Genomic DNA, 23,586 nt, shown 5'->3' with positions numbered 1-23,586 from the left:
GCAGTTGAGTGGAGGATGGCCTTGACATAGAGAGCCCAGCTGGGAGGCCTTTGTAGTGCAGGGGAAAGAGGATGAGGGCCTGAACTAAGAAGATGGCTGTATGAGCGTCGAGAAGATATAGAGGAGAGATATTGTTGAGATAGAAGTGACAACTGATTGGATGTGTGGAGTCATTGAGAGTGAAGACACAAGGCTAATGCTCAGTCTGTGAGCCTGGGGGCCTGGGAGGAGGGCCATCAAACTTGTTCCTCTTGAGGGTGTTTTCCAAGGACACTTGGAAAGCCAAAGTGTGTTGCTAGGAGGTGGGCAGTGTTAAGAATTTCTTCTTTTTGTGACTGAATCTGAGAGTTGTGAAGGTAGAAGCAGCAAGATTTGATAGCTGATTAGATCTGTGGGTGCATGCCCTGCCCATTAACCTTGGATCTCCTCAAGTGTCTGTCCTGGGATCTCTTCTTTCTGTTGTCTCACTTGGTAATTTCATTAGGTCTCGTGGGTTCGATTCATCTCCATCTCCACAGATTTTTTCAGCTCTAACCTCTCTCCTGATCTGTGGTCTTATATCGCCTAGTGGACATTTATTGGACATCTTGAACTGGATGTCCCACTGACCTCTCATACCCAACATGTCCAAAAAACAACTTGTTATCTTTTCCCTCAAACCCTACCTGTTTCTGAGCTTCCTTATTGCTGTCAAGGACATAACTTTCTTTCAGTCAACCATGCTTGTCATCTCGATGTGTGTCTTCACTCCAGTCTGGCCAGTCTATTGTCAGATGTTGTCATTTCTACCTTCGCCAAATGTCTTGTGTATCTTCTCTTATCTCTAGTCACACAAGTGCACTTGGTTCAGACCCTTGTCATCTCATGTCTGTGCCTGGACTGTGCAGGACCCTTTGGTTGGGCCCCTGCCTCAGTCTCTCCCCACTGCACTCCGCTCTCCACTCAGCTGTCTAAGTCACCTTCCTAAAGTACAGGTCTGTCAGCTTCTCACCTACTTAAGAAATTCTGGTGGCTCCTGGTTCCCTCAAGGAGTGAATATAAAGTCCTTTGCTTGGCATTTGAAGACCTTCACCACCCAGCCCCCTTCTACCTTTCCAGTCTCCCTACACTGTACTCTCCCCCACATTCTCTATGGTCAGCAGCATTGGCCTCCTGGCTGTTCCTAGCAGAGGACACTCCCATCTCTTGACTCCCCAGGCCTGGAGTGCTTCTCCTTGCCTCTTCCTCTTAGCTTCCCTGGCTTCCTTCAGTCCTCAGCTTCAATTCCACTTTTGGAAGGAGGTCTTTCCTGGTCTCCTTCACTGCTTGTGTCTTCCCTTTGAGATTACCATCCATCTATACTGTATGTATGTATGTGTGTTTATATATGTATATGTGTGTGTATGTATACAACCCTCCCCCTCCCCGTGTCTGCCCTCAAGGAACTCACATTCTAATGGAGCAAGATATATATATATGTGTGTGTGTGTGTGTGTATATATATATACATATACATACATACATACATACATATATATACACACATATACATATGTAACTTATGATGGGGGAGACAAGTGATATCTATTTTATCTATCTTTTGTCTCCCTCATTGTATCCCTTGAGGGCAGACTCTGTGTTTGTTTTTCTTTGTATTCCTAATGTCTTAGCACAGTTTCTGGTATATAGTAAATACTGTTGGTCCATAGGCTGATAATATCTAAGTTTATAGTCCATGAAATCAGACAAATCATGGTGCCCTTGACAGAAATAGGAAAGCTTAGTGAAGGGGTGGTTGAGTAGGAGATGACCCTGGACCATCTCGTTGAGCACATCCCCTCAGCGGTTGATGTGCCCAGAGCTCAAGAGAGAGACTGGGGCAGGATGTGAAAATCTGAGTCATCTGTATCAAGGTGAATCATTGCGGTGAATGAACTGATCCTGGAGCTGGAGATCAGCCTCCTGAGTGTTGTTTCCACTCACATGAATGCAGTCATTGTGTTTAATTTTTCTCTTGGTTCTTCTTTCTTCAGGTGACATTTATTCACATGTCTTCCCTGGTTTCTTTGGATTCTTCATATTCCTTCTTTCTTAGAGTACATTCTTGTGGTTTTTATAGTCCATCATAGTATGACTCCAGCTTACCTTTCCTATCATATTAGATATCACCTACACATCTATCATCTTCACACAGTCTATAGTCCAGCCAAATTGGCCTTCTTGCTTTATCTGTTACACATCATTCCCTCTACCATTCCCAAACCTTTGCACAGGATTCTTTCTTTACCTTGATCTCTTAGAATCCCTAGCTTTCTTCAAACCTCAGCTTAGGCTCCATCTGCTACATGGAATCTTTTCTAATTTTCTTTAAATATGAGTGCTTCATTCTTCCAGATTACATTATATTTACTTTCTGTATATTTGTGTTTACTTGTATGTTTATATGTTCTTTTCTCTGATAGACCATAAACACCTTGAGACTAGGGGTCATTCATTTATAACTCTGTAAGATCGGCTCCCAGCATGGTGCCTGGCATATATTAGGTTTAATAAATTCTTGGTCATTGATTGACAATACTATTCCTCTACATTCATATGCCAAAATTTGTTTACCTCTTCCCCGATTGATAGGTACCCATTGTGCAGTTATTTATTACCACAAAAATGCCAGAGATAAATATTTCTGTATATATATATGTGTGTATATATATATATATATATATATATATATGTATATATATATATATATATATATATATATGAGTTCTTTCTCCTAGTCACTGACCTCCTTTGGGTATGTGTCTAATAGTAAGATCCCCAGGTCAAAGGATACGAACTTCAGTGACTTTTCTCACATATTTCCAAATGGTTTCCCAGAACAATTTGAGCAATCCACAGCTCAACTAAGAATGCATTAATGCACCTTTTCTTCTACACCAACACTGACCTTCCATTATTCATCATCTTTGCCAATTTAACAAGTATCCCTCCACTCTTCTTAGCAAATGACTCCCTCCTTTAATCCTATGTCGCTCCTTTTTGGCATTGGGAATCTATGCTGGAGCACTCAGTGCTGATGTTCTTACTGTTACCAGAGTCATTGGAAGATGACCAGTCAAAGGTGACGGGAGCCTGCTGTTCTATCCAAAGCCTCGAAGTGTTTCCATATCTATGTGCCTTCTGAGAACACTCAAAGCCCCAGAAAAGGTATGAATTTAGAAAGTGCTGGTGTTATCTTTAAATGAATGATAGTGTGACTATGGAAATGCCAAGCAGTTTCCTTTCCTGGGGTTCTAATGCTTTCTTTGATGGTCTGTGTTGGCTCACCCCCACATCCCTTGACTATTGCATGGAAGGTGTCTTTGATGATTACTTTTTCAGTAACAAAACTGATGCCAAATGTTCTGCAGAGGGGGGGATGAAATTATTTTAAAATACCCATCTGTTGGGCGGGTTACAGTGGGGAGCCCAGGCATAGAATCCCCAGCCTCATGAAAAAAGTAGGGTTGAAGGAGGAAGTAACCATATCTGAAACTATGCTATACAGCAATAACCATCAAAACTCTTTGGTAATGGTTAAAAAATAGGAAAGCTGAATCAGATGAGGTCAACATAAGAAGAAAAAAAGTGGAATGTGGTGCTGCATAGTGTTCATTCAACCAGGGGTGCAAAGTTATTAGAACAAAGGCTTCATATTCTGCAAAACCTGTAAGGAAAAAATGGAAAAGTACTGTGGCAGAAATTTGGTTTAGCTCAAGATCTTATACCATATACTTAAGTTTCAAATAAATACAAGACTGAAGTATGAAAGGTTGTATTATTTTATTTTTAAAAAATAGAGAAATGGGGTTGGGGACAAACCACAAAAAGGAGAAAGGTGATCATACAAGATAAAATGGACAATTTCAATTACATTAAATTGAAAAACTTCTGCACAAAAAGATCCACACAACTAAAATTAGAAAGAAAACAATTAGGAAAAAATCTTTGCTATAAAATTTTTCTGATTTTTGCCTGGTATCCAAGATGTATAAAGGAATTCGTACAAATGCATAAAAAATAAGAGCCATTTCTCAGTAGTTAAGTGGGCAATGAATATAGACAGGCAGTTTCCAAATGAAGAAATGAAAGCTACCAATAATCGTATGAAAAAATGCTCAGTCACTAATAATAAGAAAAATGAAAATTAAAGGAATTCTTAGATTCCTATCAGATTGGCAAAGATGAGGAAAGTTAAAAATGACAGTTGTTGGAGGAGGAGAGAGAGAACAGGCAAAACAAATACACAGTGAAGTGTGCAACTCTTTAACCATTCTGAAAAGAAATTAAGTATTTTGCCAAAATGTCATTAAGCTCTTTCTCCCAGCAATATTATTATTAGTTAGTGAGGAAACAAAACTGTCACTCTTTGCCGATGATATGATGTTATAGTTAGATAAGCCTAGAGAATCAACTAAAAGACAACTTGAAATAAATAACAACTTTAACAAAGTTGCAGGATATAAAATAAATCCACGTAAATCATCAGCATTTTTATATATTGCCAGCTGAGTACAGAAGCAAGAGAAAGAAAGAGAAATTCTACTTAAAATAGCAATAGACAATACAAAATACTTGGGAATCTACCAGCCCAGACAAACCTAGGAACTGTATGAACACAGTTAGCAAGATACTTTTCACACAAATAAAATCAGACCTTAGCAATCGGAAAAATATTCATTGCTCATGGGTAGGCTGAGCCAATATAATAAAAATGACAATTCTACCTACATTAATTTACTTATCCAGTGCCATACCAATCAAACTACCAAAAATTAGTTTATAGACCTAGAAAATAATAACAAAATTCATCTAGGAGAATAAAAATTCAAGAATATCAAGAGAATTAATGAAAAAAAAAAGTGAAGGAAGGTGACCTACCCATCCCAGATCTCAAACCATATTATAAAGTAGCAGTCATCAAAACATTCTAGTCCTGGCTAAGACATAGAGTGATGGATCAGTGAACAGATAAGGTACATGACATACAGTAATAAATGACCATAGTCATCTAATGGTTGATATATCCAAAGATCTAAGCTTTTGGAACAAGAGCTCACTAATTTAGAAAAACTACTGGGAAAACCGGAAAGCATTTTGGCAGAAACTACACATAGACCACCATCTCATATCGTTTACCAAGATAAAGTCAAAATGGGTACCTGATTTAATCATAAAGGGTGATAAAGGAGCTTGGAAAGCTGAACCTGTCAGATCTATGGATAAACAAAGAATTTATGATCCAAGAAGAGATTGAGAGCATTACAAGATATAAAATGGATAATTTTTATATTAAAAAGTTTTTGTATAAACAAAACCAATGCAGCTAAGATTAGAAGGAAAGCAGAAAACTGGGAATTTTATTTTATTTTTTACAGAAAGTATCTCTGTTAGAGGTCTTATTTCTCAAATATGTAAAGAATTGAATCAAATTCATAAAAAGTAAGAGCCGTTCTCCAAATGATAGTCAAAGGATATGAATAGGCAGTTTTCAGATGAAATCAAAGCTATTTATAGTTATGTAAAAATGCTCTAAATCACTTTTGATTAGAGAAAAGCAAATTAAAACAACTCTGAGGTACCACCTCAACTTAACAGATTGGCTAATATGACAGAAAAAGAAACTGATAACTGTTGGGAAGGGGATGTGGGAAAATTGGGACACATGTATTTCTGGTGGAGTTGTGAACTGATCCAACCATTCTGGAGAACAATTTGGAACTATTTCCAAAGGGCTATAAAACTAAACATACTTTGTGACCCAAAAATACCACAGCTAGGTCTGTATCTGATAGAGATCAAAAAAAGAAAAAAGGCCCTATTTATTCAAAAACATTTATGGCAGCTCTTTTAGTGGTGGCAAAGAATTGGAAATTGAGGGGTTACCCATCAATTGGGGAGTGACTGAACAAGTTGTGGCATGTGATTGTGATGAAATATTATTGTGCTATAAGAAATAATGAGCAGGATGTTTTACAAAAAGCTGGAAAGACTTACATGACTGATGCAAAGTGAAGTAAGCAGAACCAGGAGAACATGGTGTATAGTAACAGTAACATTGTAACAGTAACATCATAACAATAACATCGTAACAGTAACATTGTAATGATGATCAGCTCTTCTCAGCATTACACTAATCCAAGACAGTTCCCAAAGACTCATGATGAAAAATGCTATCCCTCTCCAAAGAACGAACTGATGGCTTCTGAGAGCAGATGGAAGCAGAGTATTTTTCACTTTATTTTTTTTTGTCTGTTTTCTTTCACGACATAACTAATATGGAAATATGTTTTGCATGATTGCACATGTATCATCTGTATCAAATTGCTAGCTGTGTCAGGGAAGGGGGAGGAGCGGCAGTGAGGGAGAGAATTTGAAACTCAAAATTTAAAAATAATGATTATTAAAATTTGTTTTTGCAAGTAATTGGAAAAATAAAATGCTATTTAATTTAAAAATACTACTATTAGTCTTATAGTTCAAAGAGGTCAAGGATAGACATAAAGGTCCCATATGGACTGAAGTATTTATAGCAGCATTTTAAAAAAAATAACCAATTTATTTATTTTTAGTTTTCATCATTCACTTCCATAAGATTTTGAGTTCCAAATTTTCTCCCCATCCCTCCCCTCCCCGACTTTAAGACAGAGTGCAATCTGATAAGGCTCTACATATATATATTCATATTAAATATATTTTCTCAATAGTTATATTAGCAGCATTTTTATTTTACTGAAGAATTGATAATGAATTTGGTGCCCATCAAGTGGGGAATGGCTTAACAAATTGTGATAAATGTAATGGAATATTATTGTGCCATGTAAACAGTGATTATGATGGATTCAGAGAAACTTGGGATGACTTTTATGAACTTATGCAGAGTAAAGTGGGCAAAACCAGGAAAACCATTTATTTATCTGAATTTTATTTTTTAAATTCCCAAGCATTTGTTTTCTCTACCTCTCACCTTTCTTTTCCCCCTTTGAAAAAAAAACCAGAACAAAACCTTTGTATCAGATATTCATGGTCAAGCAAAAAAGATCCTTAGGTTGACCATGTCTAAAGAACGATGTCTTATTCTGTACCTTTGAAACACCACCAAGGAGGGGGTAGCATGCTTCACCATGTGTCCTCTGGAGTCGTGGTTGGTCACTGCACTGATCTCGGTTCTGAAGTCTTTGAAAACATATAGCCAGCCGAAAAACAAAGAGTGACCAAAATAAAGTAGGGGAAAACACTGGGGTGGGGGTGGGGAGCAGGAAGAGACATGTCTTTTCACGCACAGCCGATGTGTTGATTTGTTTGCCTAACATGCTTATTGCTGTAAGAGAGCGTTTTCATTTGGAGGGATAGACATACAAAAGTTAAAAGAGATATAAAAAAGAGATGAAATGACATCAGTAAAGCAGAGTAGTACCAGAATTTCCTTTCTTAGCTGGTCCCTTGTTAACTGAGACACAGACCCCACCCCCAATGAACAAACATCCGGGCTTCCTAGCCACTTAGAACCGCCAGCATCTCCTCACAGATTGGCTCTCCTGAGCCAAAACTTTCTGTTTTGGCCCTTTCTCAGAGGACCATAGATGTAGAGCTGGAAGGTTCAATTCAAATCCTCCTCCCTTCGACACAGACTCACTTTGTGACCGTGGTCAAATCACTTTACTTCTAATGGCTTCTAAGTAACTTTTTTTTTTTTTTAATTTTCATGGTTTTATTGTAAAATGAGGCATTGGGACATCTGAACAAACCAAGATCTGGGCTCACACGCAGCTGCTGCTTTCTCCTTCATGTCTTTGGGTTACTAGAGCAACTTGTCAGTACATTCAAAAAAAAAAAAAAGACAACCTTTTGGTTGGTCTTTCTAAGGCGTGTGCTGGTACAACACAAACTTCTGTCAGATGCAGCTAGTCTAACGTCCAGACATCATTCACAACACGCTCAAATAGCGATGCCACTGCCACCACTGCATGTTCACCCACTGTGACCTTGCAGGTTGTGTATGATATTTGGAGTGTTCTAAGGGGGCTGGGGAGAGAAGATGTGAATTATATTGGGAAGAGGAGAGAGAAGGAAACAGCGTGGGTGCCTTGCGAAGAGGAGGCTCAACCAGAGTTGTGCAGTGTTAGCCTGGACGTGTCATTGGCGCACATCCAAGCATCATAGATGTTCTTTAATAGAAATGTCTGGTGGAATCCCATGATGGGATCTTCGTCAGCCTGTAGCTGCCCCACTGCCATACTGAATGTACAGCTATCAGAGGTAGGCTGCCGGTCCTGAGCTGTGATGCTGTGCTGTATTTTCTGAAGTGGAAGGCTAGACATTTTCTGCATAAAGACTGCTTTGCCTTAGAATTGCTGCCCTTTCCATGTAAGGCAAGGTGCATCAATATATATTGCTCCTAATTGAGTTCTGTCATTATTAAATAACTGATAGTAATGTTGCACAAAGCTGGATCCAGCTTGCTCCCAAACCGGCTTGTCTCCCGTTCTGGATCCTCACCTAGCAGCAGAAACCTAGCAGCAGCCACCTAGCGGCTGGCTGGCACGATGACAGTGGTGATGGTGGCAACAGAGCATGGTCCCAGACCAACTGCCATGCCTTCCTCCACCACCAAGCGGCAACAGAGCATGGTCCCAGACCAACTGTCATGCCTCTCCCCACCACCAAGTAACTTTCTAAGGCTAAATTACAGAGAAGATGTTGACTGTACTGGGAGAGGGAACTTCCTCTTCTGGGAGATCTGTATATGAATGAAATCACATGTTCAATCCCTTTCCCTCACTGTGTACCAAGCACTGTGGTGAATGTTAAGGGATAAACGCACATGCGTGCGCGCACACACACACACAGAGGAAACCATCCCCCCCAAAAGAGAAAATATATACACCTATGAGTATGTGCATAAAAACATAGAGGATGCATACAAATTAAATACTAGGCAATTACTGATCAGGAAATGGAAGCTTTCTGCCCATACATACGTTTGTCTCTCTGTCCTGCCCTGACTTTATACAACATTTCTCTTTGCTAGAACAACAACCAGGAATGCTGTGGCTAGAACAAGGGTTGGGGAGAGTATGGCCTTGTTTCTGTACTGCCACAGAGCTGGTTGATGCTGAGGGTCGGAAGTGTCTGAGATGTGGCCATTGGAGGAGGAGCACGTCCTGGGACGAAGACATCTGCATTGTATTTCAGTGCTCTGGGTCACTGCCCAGATTGCCCTGTTTGTTACATCTCCAACCATAGTTGTCTCTTACGGTTTTTTTTTTCTCAGCTGGTTAATTAATTTGACATTTTGTTCTTTCTCTTTTTTTAGTTACATAAGGGAGTTTGTTGTTTGCAGAGGACCCGTTGTGAAGGACCAGCAGGGGCCCATTCTCTGGACCTTATCCCAGCTGATCCTGATGGCAGACTGGGCTCACATACAGTCACTGAGCCCAGTCCTTTTATTTTCTTCAGCATGAAGTGTTTCCATGATAGTGTCAAATTGGGTGTTCCCTTGAACAATTCTAACCCATCAGTGCTCATTCAGCTTGTATGAGTCTGTCTGTTATATACATTTATCGAATTCTTCTATAAATCTTCCTTGGTGAATAGGCAGTTGAGGTCTCTTGCACAGATAACAATTGCTGCTCATTGGTTACCTAGTGTTCTTCCATGTGCTGAACTCTCTTTTATTTCATTCTGTGTCTGTAAGAGTGGCAGTGTGGTATAATGGATACAAAGCTGGCTTTAGAGCCAGGAAGACCTGAGTTCAATGACTTTTTCTGGCACAACCTTTCTGTGTAGCCCAGTACAAGTCTCTTAAGCTCTTAGTTCTCTAGGCAGCTTTCAGACTTTTATTGCAGTGAAGGTGCCAATTTACATTGGTAGAGGGAATTTCCTCACTCAGGAATTTTTCATACCAGTGAAAGCACATGTATGGTCTTTATTTCGTATTGTTTACCTGTATGTCTAAGAGAAATGGAAGCCTAGAAAGGCTTTGAACTGTGGCAACATATAATAAATACAGGAATGTGGGGAGGTAGGAAAAGAGAGACCTTATGTACTGGACTTAGTTTTGTCTCTATGAGTTTCTCCTCCCTTCCCCTGCCCTGGCATCCCCAAATCTGCATTGGAGAGTGTAAGGAATTGAGATACTAAAAATCCCAAATCCCAGATCTCTTGGAATTTTTTTAAAGATTGTAGACTGTATGTGTATAATGATGGGGGACCATCTAGCTATTATAGACAAAGAGGAAGGCATAGGAACTTCTTACCTGTGCTAGAGTGTTCAACAGATAGACTTGAGTTTGAAGGCACTAGCTAGGTAGCTAGGAATGTCTCTACTTCAAATTTTAGAGTTTGTTACCAGGAGCAAAGACTCTTCCCAAGGAGATGAAAATTCTTCTAGCCAAGAGAGAAATGAGAAAGAATGCTTGTTAAGAGAGGGGGAAAACATGAGAAGACTCATTGTCCAACACATGGTTTTTGTTGGTCCTATGATTAAGTGACCTAAGACATGTTTCTTTATGAAGGGACTATGAAAAGCATTGGGGATTTAAACTAAAAGAGCATGGCAGAGTCTGCTCTTCTCAGGAGGAAGATAGAGTATTGTAGCCGTGAACACTACTTGAGGCTAAAAGCAGGGAGAGAGTCCATAACAACATTCCTAAGGCAGTGTCCACAAGAGATTAAGAACGTGGCCAGCAATGCCACAGCCCAGGGAAGAACAGGCCTGGGGAGAGGTCCGTGTTGACACCACCAGGAGACATCAGTTGTTCTGGAGGTGTGTGTTGCCTTTCTATATGTGGACCCTAACCATACTAGTTCCCTATATTTGTTTGTTCCTCCATGGTGTGCACTCTGGACACACGTTTTGTTTATATGTGTGCCCTTTATACACGTCTTGGCCACACATGTTTCTCATATGTCTACTTCTTTACGTGCATTTTCCACATATATTTCTTCTTCCCACTGATGGTGTGCATATTTGTTGGTGCCTGTGGCCTGGGTTTATGGGGGAAATGTTCTGTGGCCACTTTTCTTACCCACTCTTTCACTAAATGCCTTTGTTTTAAACAAATGATATCACCTGTCTGAATATTAAAAGTGGGTTTTGGCACATGTGCAGGACCCTGTGAGATTGCCCAAATGAAGGTTGCAAGGGCTTCCGGGAGAATCACAGAAGTGCGTAGAAGAGGCTATATGGCCATTCCTTTACTGGCTTTTTCTGCAGGTTCCTTAGCTAGAACTCTTGGCATCTGCAAAAAGTTCTGAGTTGGGCATCTTTTCACCTCCTCATCCTCTCCTCAGGGTATCCTTAGAGTCTTGAAGGGCAAAGTAGCCATGTGGCCCTGCCAGGGCCGTGCTAGGTCACAGCATGCGTGTTACACCTCTTTGTCGATATCGTCATTGTGGTAATTCTGCCTTCTCCATTTGGTATTGCTTCGTGTAAATCCTTCCAAATCTCACCGTGTTCCTCGTATTTATTGTATTTATGGATATATGTTGTTAAATTGTTTTCAGTTGTGTCTGACTCTGAGTGACCCCATTGGGGATTTTCTTGGTAAAGATACTGGAGTGATTTACCTTTTCCTTCTCTAATTCATTTTATAATTGAGAAACTGAGGCAAACAGGTTGAAGTTGCCCAATTAGTAAGTGTCTGAGGCTGGATTTGAACTCAAAAACATGAATCTTCCTGACTTCAGGCAGGGCACTCTATCCACTGTGCACATATAACTCAGTCTAAATACCTTTGATTAGTTAATTGATACAATAGAAATGTCACAGCCTTGTTCAAAAGCAGATCACGTATCTGATTGAGTCAAGGCTCACTATCATGATGGACTTCATTTTCTTACACATAAACATCCCTTACTGGAATAACCCTCTTCTATATAAATGATATTTGTGGATTTATCTTGTAACCTGCATTCTTGCCAAGTGCATTTATTATTTCAATGCGGAAGGAAAGAGCTTTTCTAGGGGAATAGTTATGATACCTACAAATTAAAGTCTTTTGTCTGTTTCTCTAACTTCTTATTTTTTCCAGTTTTACAGCTATTCTTGGCATTTTAATACCGTCATCAACATAAAGAAAAACTTCCTGACAATCAGAGCTTTCAAAATGTTAACCCTATCTTAATACTAAAACCCAGGAGGTGCTTATCGGATAATAACAGATTGAAGGAAAGAACTGGAGACTTAGTTATTTGGACGATATTGGTGGGAGGGGAGGAGAGCTTGCTTTCCCTGTTTAGTCCCAGAGGGTGGACCTAGAAGCAAGGAGAAATTGTAGGGAGGCAGATTTATGTTTGATATGAGAAAAATTTCCAAAATTACTTATTCAAAAGGACTGTCTTGGGTGCTAATAGCTTTCTGCTCCCTAGAGGTCTTCAAGAAAAATCATGATGACCAAATGTTGGATGGATTGTTGGGGAGAGAGTATTTCTTGTAAGGCAGGGGTTGGAATGAATGGTCTCCTAGGTTCCATCCAACTCTGAGAGTTGGAACTCTTAAATAATCAAAGTGGGTTATCTTTGTGTTGAATGTGCACGTGAATGAAAAGCATTTATTAAACATTTACTAGAGACCAAGCACTGTGCTAAATCCTGCATATAGAAATACAAAAGTGAGACAAAGTTTTCCCTAAAGAGTTTCTATTCTAAAAGGCAAGCCCACATGTGTAAGGGAGAGGTTGCTGGAGTGGGTCTTTTGGGTCTCTCCAGTTGCAGGGAGGTTGAGTGGGAGAATGGAGCCATAGAGGAATTCATAGACATGCTTTTTCCAGAAACGTTGGTAGTGTGGATTTGATCATTGTTCCCAGAGTAAGAGGTAGAGAACAGAGGGTGAGGTTTGGGGAAGATGGCAGGGGTGGGTGGCAAGATGGGATGCAGAGGTGGGAAGCCTGGCAGTGAGAGCTTCAGTGGAGATGCTCATATTCTCTCTCCAGCATTGGCTCTGAATTTCAAGCATATGCTTTTTATTGTTTCAAGGGGGGAAAATCTCTTTATTGCTATTCTTTTAAAAACCATGAATGACTATTAGGCATCCATGGAGGATATGGTAAAAGAGTGCCTAGCTGTCCTTGATGAGTCAAGGTCACCTGGCATAGGAATCCTCAAAGAACTGGTGAATATTCCTGCCTGACCCCTGTCAGTATTATTTGAAAGAACGTGGGAGAAGGCCAAGGTGCCACAAGATGGGAGAAGGCAAATGTCTCCATTGTAAAAAGAAAAGGAAGGAGGTCAGAATCTGCAGACTATAGGCCAGTGAGCTTGATTTATATTTTAGAGGAACTTGGTTGTTGGACATCTAATGAGAAGCAGTGATGGCACAGCTAGCATAGGTTCATCAGAAATAGGTTACATGAGACTAACTTAATTTCCTCCTTTTTTTTGACAGAATCACTAAAGTAGGAGAAGAGGGGAATATTGTAGAGGTCATTCACTTAGATCTTGGCAAAGCTTTTACAGGTGAGACAATTCAGAACTAGTTGAGTGGATGGACTCAAAGAATAATTGTTAATGATTCAACATCAGGGTGGCATGAGGTATTCAGTGGAATGCCCTGGGAATCTGTCCTTGGTCCTGTTCTCTTTGACAGTTGGTTTTGGTTTTTTTTTGTGACTTGGATAAAGCTATAGATATGGGTATGTTCATCCAATTTTCAGATGCTACCGAACTGGGAAGGATAAGAAACATGATACCCGGCAGAGTCAGTGTACAAAATGACATTTGCAAGCTGGAGTTTGGGGCCCAATGTAATAAGGTCTCCTTCCTTTCCTCATCCTTTTCAGTTTTTCCCCTCTTGCTCAGTGTAGGCTTTTCTCTTTCCAAGAGGTCATTGCTAGGTTTGACCCTTGGTTTGACCTTGTACAGCCCCCCCCCCTTCTATCCTCCTGTTCCCCTCCCCCTCTTGATGTACCCTTCCATGCTGTGAAGTTGTCCCATCAAAGAAGTCTAGCTTCCCCTACAGGCAGGCAGGGTGCCTGCAGGTTCTGTACGTGGACCTCAGGCCCAGATTTTAGCCTTCTGAGCCCTGTCTCCTTGTGTACATTTAGAAAGAAGCCTCTTGGGATCGTCCTCTGTTGCTGCTACTGTCCTTGCCCATTGCATTTTTCATTCTCTTGCATTTGTCTTGTTTGAGGTGTTCGAGGGGCAAGTAATCTCTTCACTTCTGATTTTATTTCTAAAATGATGCAGTCTTTTCTTTGTTATTGAACACCCATCTTTTGTTGTATGTGGCTAAGCTCAGATGTGTAGGGCAGGTCACCCTGGGCTACATCCTGAGCTCCAGAGCTCCTCAGAACACACTATTCCATTCCCTCCTACAGTTTTTAGTGGATGTGGAATAGTCTGGCGTTATTATAATGGCCTTTCCTTGGTATTTAAAGATGTTCTCCTGATGGCTTGCAGAACTTCTTGATTTTGAATTGAATTGTTAAATTTAACCACTCTGTGTCTTGGTGTTATCAGCCTTAGGATTTTTTTCTGTAGAGTGAGGGGGACTTATGTCCTTGAATCTGCTGGTGCAGCCTTGATCCTGATAGAATGGGAGGTGGGGGGGGGGGGGAGCTGCATGAACTCAGAGTCAGTGAGCATCACTCCTGGGTTTTGGGGGATTTTTTTTTTAAGTTTCTTTTGGATACCTGGTGTCCTCTACCATGAAGACAGTCGAAGTTGCTTTTATCTTTGATGCATAATGTCTGTTTTGGAGAGATTTGGGAGGTTGTGGGATTGGAGAAAATGTCTAGTCCACCATCTTGTTGTTCCACTAAATGTAATAAGATTAAATTTACCAGGGATAAATGCAATATCTTGCACCTGAGCACACACATTCACAAATAAAAATAAACCCTCTGTAAGCATAAACTGGGGGCAACATGGTTAGACATCTTGTTTTGAAGAGCACTTGGGTGTCTTAGTGCCTCTCAGACACTAAGTGTTTGTAATACCATAGCCCCAAAAGTTAGTACTTCACCTTCATGTAAGGAGGGACCCAGCTTACAGAGACAGGGAGATGATAGAGTGCTCTGATCAGGCAGGACCTCACGTCTAGTTTTCTGGGTCTCCAGGGTTAAGGAAGGCACTGGAGTGGGGTGGCCAGGATGATGAAGGGTCGAGTCTGTGACATTTGAGTATTGGTTAAAGGAGGATGGGCCTGCTTCGCTAGGAGAAAAGAAGGTTTGGAGGAGAGGGTGGCTGCTTCTTAAACATTTGAAGGTCTGTCACATGGGGAGGCTCACAGTGGTTCTGTCTGGCCCCAGATGGAACGACCAGGAGAGCTGGTGGAAGTTATAAAGAAGCAGATTTAGGCTCCAAACCTTCTCCACAGTGAAAACTGCCCTGCTGAGGAGTGGGTACTTCAAGAGGGGGCAAGTTCCACTCCCAGGAGGCTTCAAGCAAAGGCTGTTCCAGTGATCCTAGTGGGGATTTCTTTGTTTATGGGCCAGGCTTACTGAGCAACTGAGATCCTTTCCACTCTCCAATTCTTTGATCTCTTTTTTCACAACAGTTGTAGGAGGAGTTTTTTATACTTGCTATTTTTGCTTCCTCATTTCTGGATCAATTGTCTGTTGGGATCTGGCTTCCAACTCTATCCTCCTGAAACTGCCCTCTCTAACTGCTAGTTTGATATACCAGACATCAAACTTAGGTTTGACATCTAGGCTGGAGCCTGCAGGCGAGTGCTTGGCTGGTTGTGGTTGTTGGCATTGCTCGACCTTTGTTTCAGAGGACCAGTGGCGTTACTGGAGGATGTCTTGACTTGAGTGTGAATTGGATTTAAGTGAGGCAAAGCTGCACAAAGCCATCAGCCTCACCCTGTCCTCCAGAGTCATCGAAGTGTGGTGGCAAGACAAGAGTCAGGACCGGAGATGTCTCAGGATTCAGTGGATGACCTTGTGTCTTTGATGTCTAATCAAGCTCTAGACACTCCACAGTGCCTGTCTCTTGGCCATTGGAACAAATTATTCTCATCTACTTATTCCATGGGGTAGACACCATGCTTGGGATAGACACCCCCCTAACTTATGTACAGGTTTGAGCCTGTTGGTTAGCCTCAACCTGGTTTAGTCTATCTGATCCACTGAAAATTCTTAGCTGTTACTTCTGGTGGAGTAGGATGACCAGCTTCCATTCACCCTTTTCTTGTCCCTGGCTTCAACTCATATTCTCCTTCACTTGACCCTACAAGTCAGCACTTTCAACTAATGCCTCTGAGACTGGATTATGGTCCACCCTTTTTCATCTACTCTTTCAGATCTGGCCAGGGCCCCTGGTAACCAGCAAGTAGCCATGCAAATTGCTTGAAGTGATAAGCCTTCAGAAAACAAGAAATACTTTGGAAGGGGTAGGGCAAAATGTTGGCTTCTGTGTGTGTTCCTACACAATCCATATTCTCCTACTCAAGTCAATCTCCCTTTTTTTACAGTTTTCAAATTCATTAGCATATTGGTTCTTAAGCATCTTGGTTTTAGGACCCCTCTGTCTCCTAAAAAATTATTGAAGGCCCCCAAAGAGCTTTTATTTGTGGGGGGTATATGAATAGCCATTTACCATATTAGAAATTAAAATCTTCTTATTATTATGAAAATAGTTTTGTCCTTATGGATTCCACAAAAGTATCTCAGGGACCTCTACAGGCGTCAGCAGACTACACTTTGAGAATTACTGTTTTGAAATATAATAGTGGAATACAATGTTTCTTGATGATGGTTTTGATTTGCCATAATATTACTTATAAAATTTCTAATTTTCATTATTTTTATTTTTTTATCATTACATGGGTTAATGTTTTGTCAGTTTTCTCAATCTTGGCAAAACTAACTGGTTTTAATGATAATTTAACTTTGAAGATTGATTTGCTCCTCTATTTATTTCTCCTCTTCTTCTACCTACTTTTCTCATTTGACCCATCTCTTTGTTCCTTTTCTAATGTATCTGAGATCTGATTCATTTAGTTTCTCTTTTTATTTCTTCTCAATATAGATTTATCTCTAAGAATTGTTCTGGCTCCATCCCATAGCCATTTGGTTATTTTTCTAGTTCTTTCTTGAATGATTTATTATTTAATAGGTGGACACAGAAAAAGGCAGTGAAATAGATGTTGTAAAATGTTTTGGAGGAAGGACTTCAACCCAGGTCTCATTAAACTATCACATCCTTTGAGTAGAGACTCTGTATGGTAACTGAATATCTGTTCCAGTCAGAGAACCCCAGGCTCAGATACCCTCATATACTAGGGTCCAGTTGAGAGCACTGTTTAGAAATTGAGCACAGGTTTAAAAAATATATTAAAGAGATCTTTTCATCTCTTTTTGTACTAGGTTACAACTGAAAAAATGCATTTGGAACCCAGTGTTCTCTCATTGCGGGAAGAGTCCATGCATAAGCTGGGAATGAGTCAAGATCAATAAAGAAGAGAAAGGCAATCTTGTGGTGAGGTGGGGATGATGAATATGTAGTCTGCCTGAGCTTTGCAGAAGGGGTGAGGGGAAATGGGTAGTTGCTGCCAGGGGACTACTGCCTGGCAAAGGAGTCAGGGAGGTACTGATTGGAAGGCTGGGAAATGTGTGCATTACCTCTAGAATATAAGCTGCTTGAGGGCAGGGAGGGTTTCATTTTTATCTTTGTGTCCTCTGATCCTGGCACAGAGTTGGTGGTTAATAAATGCTTCCTAATTGATTGTCTGGGCTGTGAAGTGGGGAAAGGAGATGTTGAGTTCTTGCAGGATTCTACCTCTAATGTACCCTCCACAGAGCTGCCAAAACAATTCTTTCAAGACCCAAGTCTGACCATGTTGCTCCCTTGCTCAAGTGTTCAGGGGCTCCCTGTTGCCTCCAGGATAAAAGTTAAACTCTTCACTTCTGGTGTTTCCAGTCTTTCCCCATCTGGCTCCAGACTCTTTCCAGATGCATTTTATACCAAATCAGACTAAGTTCTGGTCCCTGACTTTGCCCGTCGGTCTTCCTCCCCCAAGCCTTTACACATAGGCTATTTCCCATAGGGGTCCACATAGTGTTTGGCATATGGCAATAAATGTTTATTGAACTGAATTGGTTTAATGATCTGGATTTTTGCCTTCCTACCAAGGGCTAAGAAGATGAATGAGTGAAGTGGAACAAAATGGAAAACTATAATTACAAACAAGTGTGCAAAGCACTGTAATGATACTGTAAATTGCTGTTGGAATGTGCCTGTGGTTCCAGAGTTCTTAAAAGAAAAACAGTGATTGAGACCAATGAGGTCACTGTAACACTTGAAAATCCTCAAGTGAATAAGGTGCCATGTAAGTAAAAGATATGATTTATCTCTCTTCCTTTGAAAAAAACTAAATGTCTTATAGAACCAACGTATTTCAATAAAAACAATATTGATTCTATAAAACAACCAAATGAATTTGCTCAGTAATTCTCTAAAGTAGAAATAATTAATTTCAATACAAACAATGTCCTCACAGTTTTTTAGTTACATCCTCCAAGTTGGTGGCAGAATTCTTTGTCCATTCATTCTCATTCTCTTCTCATCTTATAGGAGTGAGTGTAGAGTATTGGATGGAGGACCACCCTGGAGTCTAGAAAACCTTTGTTTAAGTCCTTGTTCTGCTACCAATGGACTGTCTCAGGAAAAGTCGTTTGACCAGTAAACTCTCCAAGATTGTAAGGTTCAGAACCAGAAGTCGCGTATCTGCATTAGAGAAAGTAGTTCCCTCATCACTGGAACCACAGTGCTGTCCCTCCTCCTACCACCTATAGTTGAAGGAACAAATGGGAAAGCATTTATTAAGTGCTTTTTGTATACCAAGTACTGTGTTCCCTGTACTTGTGATACGTTACAAGAAAACATGACAGTCTGAGCCTTTACATTCTCATGGGAGAAGACAATGTAGAAAGGGGACTTGTAAAGGGAGGGGGGAAATGGCTCCCTAAAGTGAAGTGAAAGCCTGGTTCCAAGCAAGTAAATCAGTCAGGCAGTAACAAACATTTCTTAGATGCCTAAGTGTGCCAGGAGGATGTTTTCTCTTCTGGTTCTTACATTCCCTGGACAATAGAAGCTTCTTGAGGCAGCTGGTGGTACAGGAAGGCGAGGGTTCCACCTCAGACTGTGTGACTTTGGGCAAGTCACTTAACTTGTCTGCCTCAGTCTCTCTACCTGTAAAATGTGGATAGTAATGGCACCTCCCTCCCAGGGTTGAGTCCAGTCATTACTCTAGTATCTGATTCTATGGTTCTGTTCATGAATAGAGCGTGGCTCATGTCCTGTTTCTGCCACACACTGGCTGTGGGACCCTGGCCATGTTCCTTATCCTCACAGTAGTCAGGCAAGAAGGTACCAGTCTGCTTTAGCAGAGGGTTTCCTTCTCAGGGAATTCTTTACATCAGTGAAATTATTACGAGGTATGGACTTATAAAAGACTGAGAAAGAAACAGGTTGTCCCTTCGAGAGCCTACATTTTATACAAATACATACATACATACACACGTACATACATAAATACACATATATATATATGCATACATACAAGAGTTACATCAGGGGTATTCTGGGTGGGAATGAGGGAGGGACCCTAGTAGAAAGGAGGAGTCACCAGCAGATTGGGGAATCAGGAGTGTCCAGAAATGATTCAACTCAACAGAAAAATGATGAGAAGCTTCTTATCCGGTGTCTGCCTCTTTTGAGAGCGATTGTGAAGCCAAAGAGAAATGACAGCAGAAGGGAGACCACCTTGATTCATCAGAGGCTGGGATTAGATATGAGCAGCACCGCTTAGACATGCCAGCTGTACCAACATGTTTTGTCCGTGACATGAGATCAGGAGCCTCTTGGCCAGAAATGTTTCCCTCTTGTCAGCTCTTGCTTAAAAGCGGCCCCTGAAAAGGGGAATTCTCTCCATGGGACCCATGTGCATCATGGTCTAGCCAGGGGACAGATTACCCCCCTTGTAGAATCAGCTGCCTTGGAGAGGCAAGAGAAAGCTATGGTGCCGAACTTGAAACTATCTGGAGACCTCAAATAGGAAAGTTCAGCATTCAAGGAATGTGTTCCCAGTGACAAAAGACTGGCTAGTGTTAGTCCTGCCAATAATTGGAAAATTCAGGTCAGTGCCTTCTGGTATTTCTTATGGTGAACAGGAAACCATTCACTAGTGGATAGAGTTGGAGACCTGAATTCAAATCCCATTTTAAACACTAGGCTGTGTAACCTTGGGGAAGTTACTTAACCTCTCAGCCTCAGTTTCCTCATCCGTAAAGTGAAGGGGTTGAAGTATATATGTTCAGAATCTTGACAATAGCTGTGTTGGCCTCCCCACCCTCCTTCATGGTCAATTAACCTAGTTCCCTAGGCTAATTCTTGATATCCTGGGAGCTTTCTTCAGGATGCACTCCTTCCTAAAATGGGCTGTCCAGAACAGAACATCATACTTCTGATCAGGAGAGGATCCAGCGAGATTATTACCTCCCTTACTCTAGGCATTATATTCCTGTTAACGTCATTTAAGATGGTATTTCTGGGCACTACATATTAGGAAGGACCTTGATAAGATGAAGAGTACCTGTAAGAAGGTAACCAGGATAATGAAGCATCTTGAGATCATACCACATGAGGACTGGATGAAGGAGATGGGAATGTGTAGTTCGGCTTGGCTCCCAAGCATGGAAACAGGAACAATGAGTGGAAGATGAAAAGAGACAAATTTAGGCTAAAACTTTCTACCACTTAGAGCTCCCCAAAAGTAGAAGGAGATGCCTCAGGTCATAGTGGGTTCCTGTTTTGGGGAAAGTTATGAGGGGGAATTCTTGTTTCGGTATGAGTTGAGCTAGGTGACCTCTGAAGTCCCTTCCTACTCTGAGATTCTGAGAATCTTTGACTAGCCGCAGGTCACATAAGTTAATGTCAGAGCCCAGACCAGTCCTCTGGTTACTGTTCCACTAAGTCCACTATCGGTTAGTACAACTGTTCTCTTATGAGTATGTCTGCTAATGGATCTGAGATATATACGATTGATGGTGGAGATTGCAATCCACCCATTCCTGTCCATCCTTAGCAGTTCTTGTCCAAATCCTCCCATAAATTCTCCACAAGGAGTCTGTCCATCATGTTAGAGGCCTTCCTTCTATTTTTTGGATATTGCATATGGTGGTTTGTGTGTGTGTGTGTGTGTGTGTGTGTGTGTGTGTGTGTGTGTGTGTGTGTATGTGTGTGGTATCTCCTGTTGAAATGTGAGCTCTTTGACAATAGAGACTGTTTTTACCTTTCTTTGTGTTCTCAGTACTTAGTATAATGCCTGGCACATAGTAAGTATTTAATAAATGTGTCTTGTCTAGTTGACTTGACTTGCAGGGATTCCAGTACAATACAAAGACTGCTCAGCAGTTATCCCTTATTCTTGCTCCATGAACTGCCACCTTTTCCCCCAATCACAGATTTCTCTGATATTTCTCCTGTGTACGTCCTTATTTGTTTTTTTAATTAAATTATTTTATTTGTTTCTAGTGTTCTACAATCACTTCCATATCTTAGATTTTTTTCCACTCCCTCCCCCTCCTTACTCTTCCTCCCTACTCCTTCCCTGAGACAGTATATAGGTTTATATAGGTTCTACACATACATTCCAATTAAATACACGTTTTTACCTTAGTCATGTTGCATAGAAGAATTAAAATGAATGGGAGAACTCATAAAACAAACCAAAACAGAATACAAAAGAAAATGGTCTGCTCTATTCTGCGATTGAATTCCATAATTCTTTCTCTGGATGTGGAAGGCATTTTGCCTCAAGAGTCCAGTTGGAATTTTTTAAGTCCTTGCATTGCAATAAAGTACTGAGTTAACCAGAAAAAGTCCTTGCATACTGTGGTCGTTGCTGTGCACAAAGTTCTCCTGGTTCTGCTCCTTTCACTCAGCATCAGATCATGTAAGTCTTTCCAGGCCTCTCTGAAGTCTTCCTGTTCATCATTTCTTATGGCACAATAGTATTCCATTACATTCACATACTACAATTTATTCAGCCATTCCCCATTTGATGGGCATCCCCTTGATTTCCAGTTTTTGGCTACCACAAAGAGAACTGCTATAAATATTTTTGTACATGTAGGACCTTTTCCCATTTTTATGATCTCTTTGAGATACAGTCCTAGAAGTGGTATTGCTGGGTCAAAGGGTGTGCGCATTTTTGTAGCCCTTTGATCATAGTTCCAAATTGCTCTCCAGAACGGTTGGATCAGTTCACAGCTCCACCAACAATAGTGTTCCAACTCTCTCACATCTTCTTCAACACTTATCATCTTCCTGTTTTGTCATGTTAGCCAATCTGATAGGTGTGATGTGGTACCTCAGAACTGTTTTGATTTGCATCTCTCTAATCAATAGTGATTTAGAGCATTTTTTCCATATGACTATAGATATCTTTAATTTCTTCCTCTGAAAACTACTTGTTCATGTCCTTTGACCATTTATCAATTGGGGGATGACTTGTATTTTTGTATGTTTGACTTAATTCTCTATACATTTTAGAAATGAGGCCTTTATCACAGACACTAGTTGCAAAAATTCTTTCCCAGTTTTTTGCTTCCCCCCTAATCTTGTTTGCATTGTGTTTGTTTGTGCAAAAACTTTTCAATTTATTGTAATCAAAATTGCCCATTTTGCACTTCATGATTTTTTCTATCTCTTGTTTAGTCAAAAATTTCTCCGTTCTCCCTAAATCTGATAAATACACTATTCCTTGCTCCACTAGTTTGTTTAGAGTATCAATCTTTATACCTCAATCATGTACCCATTTGGATTTTATTCTTGTGTATGGTGTCAGGCATTGATCTGTGCCCAGTTTCTGTCACACTGTTATCCAATTTTCCCAGCAATTGTTGTTGAACAGTGAATTCTTATCCCAGAAGCTGGGGTTCTTGGGCTTATCAAACAATAGATTGCTATATTCATTGACTACTGTGTCTTGAGTACCTAACCTATTCCACTGGTCTACCCCTCTGTTTCTTAGACAGTACAAAGTGGTTTTGATAATTGCTGCTTTACAATACAATTTGACATCTGGTAGGGCTAGGCCATCTTCCCTAACATTTCTTTTCATTAGTTCCCTTGATATTCTGGACCTTTTATTCTTCCAGATGAATTTTGATATAATTTTTTCTAGTTCTAGAAAATAATTATCTGATAGTTTGGTACGGTACTGAATAAGTAAATTAATTTAAGTAGAATTGTCATTTTTGTTATATTGACTCAGCCTACCCACGAGCAACTGATGTTTTTATACTTACTTAGATCTGACTTTATTTGTGTGTAAAGTGTTTGGTAATTGTGTTCATATAGTCCCTGGGTTTGTTTTGGGAGGTAGACTCCCAAATATTTTATAATGTCTACCTTAGCTTTAAATGGGATTTCTCTTTCTATCTCTTGCTGTTGGGCTTTGTTAGTAATATACAGAAATGCAGATTTGTGTGGGTTTATTTTGTAACCTGCAACTTTGCCAAAGTTGTTTATTATTTCAAGTGGTTTTTTTCCTTGATTCTCTGGGATTCTCTAAATATATCATCATATTATCTACAAAGGTAAGACCTTATTTGTGAT

The 23,586-nt window shown here is 40.4% G+C and overlaps 1 protein-coding gene and 1 pseudogene across 2 annotated transcripts in view; one reads left to right on the top strand and one right to left on the bottom strand.

The window, feature by feature from the left end:
* Positions 1 to 2,795: 2,795 nt before the first annotated feature.
* ITGA9 (integrin subunit alpha 9) overlaps positions 2,796 to 23,586 on the top strand; it is a 406,938-nt gene continuing 386,147 nt past the window's right edge. Inside the window, exons 1-3 of one of the 2 annotated variants that reach the window (XM_072598903.1) lie at positions 2,796 to 3,186; positions 17,331 to 17,442; positions 18,097 to 18,292. The gene's annotated coding sequence lies outside the window, so the exon portion shown is untranslated. Of the gene's footprint in view, positions 3,187 to 13,036; positions 13,477 to 17,330; positions 17,443 to 18,096; positions 18,293 to 23,586 lie in introns of those variants that run through there. The other variant, XM_072598905.1, reaches the window with a different exon arrangement.
* The window catches only part of LOC140532306 (nuclear transport factor 2 pseudogene), a 41,303-nt pseudogene continuing 25,807 nt past the window's right edge, over positions 8,091 to 23,586 (bottom strand).

Source organism: Notamacropus eugenii, chromosome 3, assembly GCF_028372415.1.
Source record: "Notamacropus eugenii isolate mMacEug1 chromosome 3, mMacEug1.pri_v2, whole genome shotgun sequence".
NCBI lineage: Eukaryota > Metazoa > Chordata > Mammalia > Diprotodontia > Macropodidae > Notamacropus > Notamacropus eugenii.
This window is presented reverse-complemented; position numbering and strand designations above follow the sequence as displayed.